General features: G+C 40.8%; 1 pseudogene; it reads left to right on the top strand.

The window, feature by feature from the left end:
- The first annotated feature begins 3,022 nt into the window (after positions 1 to 3,022).
- Positions 3,023 to 4,358, top strand: Eno1-ps8 (enolase 1, pseudogene 8; annotated as a pseudogene).
- Positions 4,359 to 8,182: the final 3,824 nt, after the last annotated feature.

The raw sequence follows: 8,182 nt of genomic DNA, 5'->3' as shown, positions 1-8,182 counted from the left end.
CGGGTGGGGTGGTTGTGTGTTGCCTGGTAGGGAATTCTTCTTGGGTCCTGCTATGTATAACCTCTGGGAATTCCTGGTAAAATGTGTTTTGAGGTCTGGTGGATCTGACACTGTAGTGCCAGGGAAGTGTTAGTGATCCCTAAAATACCAGACAGAAGCCAATCTGATGCAACTCAGAGCAGGGTCATTATTCTCTTCAAACTAGCCCCCTCACCTCAAACACAGGACAGTTTTGATGGTGGGGAAGCCCTGAATATCTATCAGGCAAAGCTTTATAGTAAGCAGCAAGCCAAGGGCTAAGTATGAAAGAATCTAATTGGAATGCTACTGTGACCTTTAACACAGTTCGCTGCTGCTAGAAATCATATTGTAAATTTAATTTCTGTTCCCTCTGCATTGGTGGTGGTTAGGCAGGGGGGTTGGGGGAATAATCTGGAGATGCTGGCCTTGTTAAAGGTGTAACCTGTAGACCCCAACCTTGTTGGGGATTAATTTAGAGACTGGAGCTAGGCTCTGGTTTTATTGGGGAGCAACTTAGAAAGTGATACTAGGTACCAGCCTGTTAGTTTACCTGAGTTCAAATTTAGATCAGGTTCTCTAAAATGGAGAGAACTGAACTTAAAAGATTTGTTCTCTCACACTTAGAAATGGTTTTGCCAGGAAGGGTTCTGGAGAGGTTAGCAGGAGGGAGTGAAACAGGGTGTTTTGCAAGGATATATTTAGTCCTCTGGGAATGGGGGCAAAGAGAGAAAGATGTGAAGTTAGCTTAGCTGCTTTCCTGGCCATTAGGCCCTAAGGTTTCCCAGAGAACCCCTGCTGGAGTTGGAGGGTGGGAGAATGGGATGAATGGAGAGAAAGAAGTTAGGATGCGGATGATCTGAATTATCCATTCAAAGTAGGGTCAGAGAGGATTGGGAAGCTGCAGCATGTGGGCTATTACAAAGGCCATCATACCAGGACCCTGGAATTGGAGGAGAGGAGAGGAGAGGAGAGGAGAGGAGAGGAGAGGAGAGGAGAGGAGAGGAGAGGAGAGGAGAGGAGAGGAGAAAGAGATGAAAATCTGCTGTTAGGCCACCTCCTTTTCTCTGGTTTGTTTCCTTAGTGCTTAGTTTCGTTTTAAGTTCTTTGTACATCCTAGATGCTAAACTTTTGTCAGACATTCAGTTTATTGAGAAAGAATCCCATTCCCTCCCTTCTGTGATTTCTCTTCATCCAATTAATGTTTTCCTTCGCTGTACTGAAGCTTTCTTGTTTTATCAGGTCTGATTTGTCAGTTATTGGGTTTTGTTTCCTGAGTGTCCAAATTCTTACTTATAAAGTCATTTCCCATGCCTGTAACTTATTATAGTCTACTATCTTCCCTTTCTCTAAGTTTTAGAGTTTCAGGTTTATGCTAAAGTCTTGATCCATTTGGAGTTTATTTTTGTTCAGGATGAAACATTAATATCTAGTTTAATTCTCCTGCATATAGATATTCTGTATTCCCACAGCATTTATTGAAGTTACTATCATTTCTCCAGTGTATGCGTGTGTGTGAGTGTGTGCGTGTGTGTGTGTGTGTGTGTATGTGTTTTTCTGTTCCAGCATCATGCTGTGTTTATTACTTCATCTCTGAAATATAACTTGAGGCCAAGCATGGTGATAATTTCCACAGGGTTGATTTGTTCAGCATTGTTTTGCCTATCCTTGGTCTTTTGCATTTCCATACATATTTAATATTAGGTTTTTTATTTGTTTGCTTGTTTCTCTAAAGAATGGCCTAAGAATTTTCACTGAGATTGCACTGAACTTGTAGATTGGTTTTGGCAAGACGTATATTTCACAGTATTCATTATTCTCTTTTATGAGCGTAGGAAGTCTGTTTATCCTCTAATGTTTCCCTCAACTTCTTTCTTCAGTGTTCTTAAGTTTTCATTGTATAGATATTTCATTTCTTTGGTGAGTTAACTTTCTTATTATAGTTCAAAAATGTGAAGAAGATATTCCTAATCTCAGTGAGTAATATTTAACTACTTTAAAAAATATAAACATGTAGCACATATTAATTACAGGAATGAAATCTAGATTAAAAATTAAAATGACTGTCAGAAAAAAAGGACTGCAATTTTAATGTTTTTAATGTTGGCATCAATCAGAAATAAGTTTTTATTGTCTATTGATTTACTATCATTGGTGAGATTATCTGGAAGTTAATAAACTCAGTAACTTATGGTGGAACTTTATTTAACTTTGTTTAACAAAGGGTTTCATTTGCCTTTGAACCTTCAGAGATTGTCCTTGTCATGGTGTGCATGGATAGTGTAGTAGAAAGTACATGTGTTAACATTTAGATAACTGGGGGTTGCCCAAATCCCCCAAACATCCCCAACAGATGACTTCAAACAGACACAAGATGGTACATGTCTGACTCTTGGAAGAATTCCACTGAACAAGATTCCAATACCTAAGAAAGCAATAAGCTAGTTTACCTCAAGGCTTCCTGCTACTCACTATTTCCAGGGCAAGTATAAGATTGGCAACTTTTAAAGTAGAAGAACATCTGTGAATTTCAAAAAATATTTTGTTCAAATAGAAACAGAGATATTGTCACATGAAATGTCTGAATGAAGTGTTCAGTTTCTAGATTGAAATCTATTATTACTTTCAATCACATGTTGGTGTTTATGATTTCATGCTTGATACCAAGTGCAACAAGCAATTTTGGTTGTCAACTCTGTATACTTATGACTTTTGAGTCCTGAGGAACATTCCAATAGTTTGTAGCATGAAAATATAAAGTGAATTCCCAAGATGTGAGAGTAACGCCTAATAAGTTATCAATTAAGAGTTAAACACTAATGGCATTTCCTTAGGGAGAAATCGGTGTATGGCTGATATTTTCTTCTTGTATTTATAACCTGTAGTGTAGGCATTAGTGATAAATTGTAGAATATATTCAAGTATTTAATTTGCTGAGAAAAATACAGAACTTGGGTATTTTCTAACTAAAGGGATGATTTGAAAATCAGGAGTTTCGCTCTTTCCTTACTCCGCAGCGATCCTACTGCCAGAACTTCACCATGTCCATTCTCAAGATCCATGCCAGAGAGATCTTTGACTCCCGTGGGAATCCCACCGTTGAGGTGGATCTCTACACTGCAAAAGGTCTCTTCCGTGCTGCGGTGCCCAGCGGTGCGTCCACTGGCATCTACGAGGCCTTAGAACTCCGAGACAATGATAAGACCCACTTCATGGGGAAGAGTGTCTCAAAGGCTGTTGCACCTGCTCTGGTTAGCAAGAAACTGAATGTTGTGGAGCAGGAGAAGATTGACCAGCTGGTGATCGAGATGAACGGCACCGAGAATAAATCTAAGTTTGGTGCAAATGCCATCCTGGGAGTGTCCCTGGCTGTCTGCAAGGCTGGTGCCGTGGAGAAGGGGGTGCCCCTTTACCGTCACATTGCCGACTTGGCCGGCAACCCTGAAGTCATCCTGCCGGTCCCAGCTTTCAATGTGATCAACGGCGGTTCTCATGCTGCAACAAGCTGGCCATGCAAGAGTTCATGATCCTGCCTGTGGGGGCATCCTCTTTCTGGGAAGCCATGCGCATTGGAGCAGAAGTTTACCACAACCTGAAGAACGTCATCAAGGAGAAGTACGGGAAAGACGCCATCAATGTGGGGTGATGAGGGTGGATTAGCACCTAACAATCTGGAGAACAAAGGAGCAGTGGAGCTGCTCAAGACTGCAATTGCAAAGGCCGGATTCACTGACCAGGTTGTCATCAGCATGGATGTGGCTGCCTCTGCGACCTACAGGGCTGGCAAGTATGACCTGGACTTCAAGTCTCCGGATGACGCCAGCCGGTACATTACACCCAACCAACTGGCCGACCTGTACAAGTCCTTCATCAAGGACTACCCAGTGGTGTCCATTGAAGATCCCTTTGACCAGGATGACTGGGATGCTTGGCAGAAGTTCACAGCAACTGCAGGCATCCAGGTGGTGGGGGATGACCTCACAGTGACCAACCCTAAGCGGATCGCCAAGGCTGCAGGCGAGAAGTCCTGCAACTGCCTCCTGCTCAAAGTGACCCAAATTGGCTCTGTGACCGAGTCTCTGCAGGCGTGTAAGCTGGCCCAGTCCAATGGCTGGGGTGTCATGGTGTCCCATTGATCTGGGGAGACTGAGGACACTTTCATTGCCGACCTGGTGGTGGGGCTCTGCACTGGGCAGATCAAAACTGGTGCCCCCTGCCGATCTGAGCGCCTGGCCAAGTACAATCAGATCCTTAGAATCGAGGAGGAGCTGGGCAGCAAAGCCAAGTTTTCTGGCAGGTCCTTCAGGAACCCCCTGGCCAAGTAAGGCATAGACCGGAGATCCCTGGAGCTACCAGATCCTCTGTCTCTGATGTCATCCAGGCGGCTCAAGGCTGGCCCAGTGCTTGCCCCTCCCATGTTACTGCTTCCTTAGACGTCCACCCCGACCACCTGGAGCCCTGATGGACCCCCCAGCTTTGTAATCATGTAATCGGTCTGAATCATTGTTTCTGTCACCTGACTTTCCAGCTAGTGTCTGGAGCACTCAGAACTCCAGCCTAATCTCTAGGATGCCCACACCATCAAGACTCCCCCCAGTGGTTTACATGCAAAAATAAAAGCCACAGAAGCCCATGGAAAAGAAAAAAAAGAAAAAGAAAAAAGAAAATCAGGAGTTTCAAACACAAGAGTTCAATACTAAAATATCAAAGCAAAGACTTGGCCTTTGACACGGCCCTGGGAGTAAGGTGATTGACACCAAGCCTAGAGAACTGAGTTTGATCTACAGGACACTCAGAGTAAAAGAACAAATTTTCACAAGTTGTCCTCTGACTTTCTCATGTTCTGATCCTCATGGATGAGCTCCCTCATAAATAAGTGTAATAAAAATTAGATTAAAAAGTGAAGCATTATTTTGGTATAGTTATATATTTTAATTTAAAATGCTTATACATAAAGCATACTGTTTTATTTATGTTAATCTTTTATAATATATTCTTAATTAATGCTTTCTAATGGTCCCTTTATCTACCTATCAACTTGCACAACAAACACCTGTGCTCCTTTGAATATAAGTAGACATGTTAAAGGCATATACTCTCAGATTTCTCCACTAAGGCATCTAGATGCATAGTTACCAAGTCATAGAATGAAAAGAAGTTAAGATATGTCAGTAAAAACGTATCCATAGTTTTGAAAGCATAACAAAACAGGTTTTATTCATAACTGCTACAGTGGGTACCAGTGCAGTGCAGTGCAGTGCAGTGCAGTGCAATGCAGTGATGGTAAAAGATTGAACTTAATTTCAAATATTTCATGGTAATCTGAGTATGTTCCAAGAGATGGGAAACCACATCAAGAATGATAGAGTGTAGGGATAAACAAATCTAATAGCACTTTTGCTGAAGACAGCCGAAAGTGATCTGACATAGGTATTTGGGAGTGGAGGATAAGAAATCTGGTTAGGGACTCAGCTGATCAAATACAGAGTGTAGACAGTTTTTGCTAAAACAGAGCTTTATAAGGGAACACACAGATGGGCCTTGGAGAGTTTGGTCAAGAAAAGAATCTTTGCCAGATTGTAGTGTGCGCTAACAAGATGTGATGATGAGTATGATGATGGTGGTGGTGGTGGCAGTGGCGGTGTGTGTGTGTGTGTGTGTGTGTGTGTGTGTATTTTAGGAAGAAGATTTGAAGCGATAAGCTTAAGGTACTTGCTCAGGAATAGCCCAAATTTTAATTCTTTTAGAACTATCAAAGACAGAGAGAGGGGACTAAGTGCTTATTTTGAAAATAAATGTGTTCTGTGTTCTGTCACATTGACCTGGTAGAGCTTAGTCTGGCTGAGCCCCACTGTGAAGTTCAGATGCTTGGCATTGGGATAATGGGTACCAGGCAGGCAATCTGCGGGAGAGATCGAGTTATGACTCACTCCAGTCTCTGAGCCTGTGCTTATAGAGTTGGGCAATGTCTGTGTTTCAGGTTTATCTGCTTCTAGCATGCACATTTTATAGTGCTCTAGCAGCATCTGGGATGGCTTTTTTTTCCTCTAGACTTGTCACATTTCTTAACCTTTTGATATTGAAAAATATTTATATCACTGCTATTACTAAATATTATGGCTTATAACCTTTCTTCAAAAGAAATTCAGGAAAAAATTTTTAGCTGTATTATTTTTCAAGGATATAAAAATATGTTTACCCAAAATAAACATATTAGTCACTCTTATCTATAGTCATAGAGCTATGTAGGACAAAGGTTCTGTTCAAATAATTTTTCTAGACAATTTGTATAATAACTGTATGCATCTGTACACACACACACACACACACACACACACACACAACTTGTATTAATTCCAACAGAATGTTGCTTGTCTCCGATGTATATCAGGATATGTTTTCAAGATAAGTATGCAAAAAGTCAGAAAGAATTAAATAGTATTTCTTATAAGCTGGATGTTTGTCAAACAAACTGTTTTTGAAATAATCAGTAAGTATTGTGTGTAAACATTACAGAAAATCGAGTTTCTATATATTAAGGAATGAAATGAATGGGACCAAAAACATCAGAAGGAAACTACCGCAATCCCGCTCTTTCTATGGGTGTTTTTGGTGTGTACACTTGCTGGTAGGAATCTACTCAATAACTGAGTGGAGATGGACCTAGTCCGATCCTAAATCACCAGGGAGAACAGGTCCCTACCTTTTCCTGAAATCAAAGTCCACTTTGGTAAGGTCTTTCTGTCTGTCTGGGTTATACAAGACTTTCATGGGGTGTTCTAAAATGAGAAAAATTTAAATTCTTGAGAATGTTTTCTCTTGCACTCTAGTACTCACTGCTCTTACTTTTAACACTCACAACATTGTCCTCACAAGTTTCCTGGCATGAGAACGGGCTGGTAGGGAATGATTATGAATAATGTCCTTTTAGGATTTATTTTAAGTAAACCACTGAGAAGATAACAGAATTCTTCCTGAAAAAGACGATCTTCATTCAGACCAAATACATGATCAACTCAGAAATGAAAAATGGTAGTTTACGCTACTTGTAGTAGAGAAACAATATTTATTTATTATTTAGCATAAATTATGTCTCTGGGTCAAGTTGGAGGGTCTTCAAGTGAATTGTCCACTGTTAGGAAACTTATAAACATCAAGAAGAAATGGAACTTTACTTAAAAGCATGTTCTCATATATTTAGTAATGAATGAAATCAAATAAATTATAGTCACTGCTGGAAAGGCAACCCGCCATTTTGAAGGCCGTTCTAACTCTGGAAAAGGCAAACACACAGGCTCACTTCTGTGTCCCAATTCCTCCACTAGAGTCTTTGCTGGTGTCTTCAGTCCTAGAACCCAACAGTTTTTGTGAGCTTCAGCTTCCTCACTGGAGAGGGCCATAGAAAGGAATAACTGTTCAGTGTTTGTAGGGCAACAGTTGACTGAAATTTTCTTAACAAAAAGCCAAAAGCAGAGTGAGCAAGAGTGAAGTCTCCCGAGTTTACTAGCAGCAGAAAGCCATTCGCACTCAAGTCTCCAAAGCACCAGCAGCTGTATCAAATGACCACAGGGGTCTGACAGATGAACACATGCAGCTTTCTTCAGCCATGGTTCCATGAAGAGGGAGTCAGGATGCATAAGTTCTTCTTCGTTGCTCTCACTTCTAGCTGGTACCTCCAATGCAACAAGATGGTTGACATATATATGTATTGATAGTGTGCTATTGAGAGCACCCAGGAGTTGAGAGCCTAAGAGGGACACTATGCGAAAACAGGAGTCACGCAGCTATTAGTTTAAGTATACACTTTATGTCAGGCAGGGCAAAAATGACCACCTAACCCCTAAATCATGTTGTACTATGAACTTTCTCCACATCTAGCAAATCATCTATTTCCTTATTCTTTTCATAAGCTATGTTTTCTCCCAGTGAAAATCAAGATAATGGGTCCGATATTATAAATAGCTTAATGTCAGGAAATAAATAAAGAAAGGGGCAGAATAGAAAGATAAACGTATCAGTAGAATAGGAAGCCAGAGCCAGGAAAGGATTTAAAGACATAAGACTCTTGAGAACTTAGAAGTTTTCTACAACGTTATTTAAATTTTCTGCAAACCATGAAAGGAAGATATATTGAAAAATGTAACTAGTAAGTAACCAAATCTAA

Source organism: Rattus norvegicus, chromosome 16, assembly GCF_036323735.1.
Source record: "Rattus norvegicus strain BN/NHsdMcwi chromosome 16, GRCr8, whole genome shotgun sequence".
NCBI classification, from domain to species: Eukaryota; Metazoa; Chordata; class Mammalia; order Rodentia; family Muridae; genus Rattus; species Rattus norvegicus.
Note: the sequence above shows the minus strand (reverse complement) of the source record. Positions and strands in the feature narration are given on the sequence as shown.